The sequence below is a fragment of the Pinus tabuliformis genome, chromosome 8 (assembly GCF_031772625.1).
Source record: "Pinus tabuliformis cultivar Carrire ecotype Pingquan chromosome 8, CPIR1, whole genome shotgun sequence".
In the NCBI taxonomy this organism is placed as follows: domain Eukaryota; kingdom Viridiplantae; phylum Streptophyta; class Pinopsida; order Pinales; family Pinaceae; genus Pinus; species Pinus tabuliformis.
This window is the reverse complement of record NC_142294.1, coordinates 1611743522-1611745801: the sequence shown is the minus strand read 5'-3', so window position 1 is coordinate 1611745801 and position 2280 is coordinate 1611743522. Positions and strand designations below refer to the sequence as shown.

The 2280-nt window shown below is 30.5% G+C and overlaps 1 long non-coding RNA gene across 1 annotated transcript; it reads right to left on the bottom strand.

The window, feature by feature from the left end:
- Positions 1 to 234: 234 nt before the first annotated feature.
- LOC149242219 (uncharacterized) lies at positions 235 to 1306 on the bottom strand. Its single transcript, XR_016245709.1, has 2 exons — positions 1107 to 1306; positions 235 to 725 (listed from the first exon to the last, which is right to left on the bottom strand). It is a non-coding gene; the product is annotated as an uncharacterized LOC149242219 (long non-coding RNA).
- Positions 1307 to 2280: the final 974 nt, after the last annotated feature.

Sequence of the window (2280 nt, the reverse complement as noted above, 5' to 3'; positions counted from 1 at the left end):
TAGATTTACTAAAATTCCTGCCAGATTTTTTTTTAAATATAACCAAATTTCCATAACTTTCAATTATGAAGTTGAACAGCTTTTACTTAAATTTACCAAAATTACTGCCAGATTTTTTCAAAATATGACAGATATTTCCATAATTTTCAAATCATCAAAAACATGTAGAGCTCTTAAAATTATGAAGTTAAACAGCTTTTTACTTAAATTTACCAAAATTCCTGACAAAATTTTTAAAATATGACCAAAATTTCCGTAACTTTCAGATCAAAAAAACACAATTGACATAATTGTTAAAATACAGCCAAATCTGTTAGCATATAACGTCTAAGATCCAATAGGCCTCTTTTACACACAGCGGCCTGTTTTTCACATATCAATTTATGAGGAGACGTCTATATTTTGTAAATCAGATAGGGTTAAAACACTGGCCTATAAATCCACTGGTGGATGTGGAAATGTTCACACTTTGGAAATTAGATGTCTTACAGAAGTGTTAGACACTGGCCTCTATTTCTATTGGTGAACACAGCCTATACTTTGCCCTCACATAACATTTATTCATGGCTCCTACTGGAGATCGAAGAATCTGACCTATATTTTTATTTGTGGAGGCGGCGGATACTTCGGCCTGTGATAGGGTGTATGAGTGCCTCCCACTGGAGATGTCGGCACATGTGGTGGACGCCTAAGCAGTCTTCTTAGTGTGCTCTTCCTGGATCCCTCTGCAAATAAAAGAAAACAAAACAATTGATATAAAAATCCAGATACTATATCCACTGCTGCAAGTAAACATAAACATTGGCAAAAATTTACTCTGGCAAAACTTTCGTTGGATGATAGAAATAGATTGAACATGATAAAAAAAATTTAAATAACTTGAAGTTTTAAAACTTAATTATTATAATTAAGATTTTTAAAAAATTTCAAACATTTTTTAAGATTATATTAAAATTTTTGTTATTTTTTTAGAAAGCAATACCAATAAGATTATTTACAAATCGATTCCAAACATCAAAATTCCAAGAACAAAAAAATTTCATATAAAAAAAACTTAAAAAACTAATTTGAATTGACGAGTTAGAAGTGAATGTCATCATACATACCTGTGGGTGGTGGAAAATAACGATCAGCATCAACGACAGAAGAAGAAAAAGAGGCAAGCGTTCGACCCTCTGTTGTAATGGGGAAACTGAGGGAAATTGTAAGAAATAAAGAGAAGCAGAGAAGTAAGGCCATTACATTTCCAGAACCCATCGTTAAATTTGCTGACTGTGAGTGTGAGTGACTGCGGTTTGCTAATCGCTTAATAGTGGCAAAGAAGAAGAGGACAAATGCTACAACTCTTTGAAATCAACGCGGAAATTACCGCGTGGCAGGTATGGCGGCGAACTTTGACCTTTCGATGATTTAGTGAGCTGGAGGAGACGTAGAATGTACGCCTCTGAATTGGTGCTATTATTCAATATGGATTAAATAGGTATTCAACAATACAACTTCATTTAATTTAATTTAATATAATATAAGATGGATTAAATTGCTATTCAACATTATAGACGTGCTCCATAAGAAATCCCTGATATTTATAAGTCTCGGGTTGATGTCATGGTCTCGATGGGCGATACGCAAGTCTTTATGGGTATGTTTTTTATGTTTTACCTAACATAGGTTATAGGCATGGTGGTAATAATATATTATATACATAGTGGGTTATATGTTTTAAATATACTATGTTTTTCCTGGTGTAAATGGAGCTCGACCACGATGGTTCTTGGCCTTGGGCCGATATGTTCTATTTTGTTTGTTTTTCATTATTTATTTAATTTATAATACAACTTTTTTTTACATAAATTTATTATATTTATTAAATAGTGAATTTTAAAATTTAAAATCTAGAATGTATTCACAATTTTATATATTTTAAATATAAAGTTTTAATAATTAATTAAATAATCGAATTTATTAATAAGTATTTAAATTGAAATTATATTTACACATTTTATGTAGTTTTATTTATACAGTTTTATAAAACAAAGTATTTTATATATATATACACTCCTAGGTAATCAAAATAACTCAGTTTTGACCAATCATAACCTTCAAACAATAAGTCGGAATCAAACGAAATTTATGTGGTTCGAAAGCTATTAGGGGACCAAATCTATGGAACCATCAAACTTGAAAATAGAGAAAGTCAAGCTTATTAAAAAAAAATAAAGCCAAAACATTCCATAAATAACATTAGCAAAATTTATATGGAGGGCCCCATAATTAAAAAAA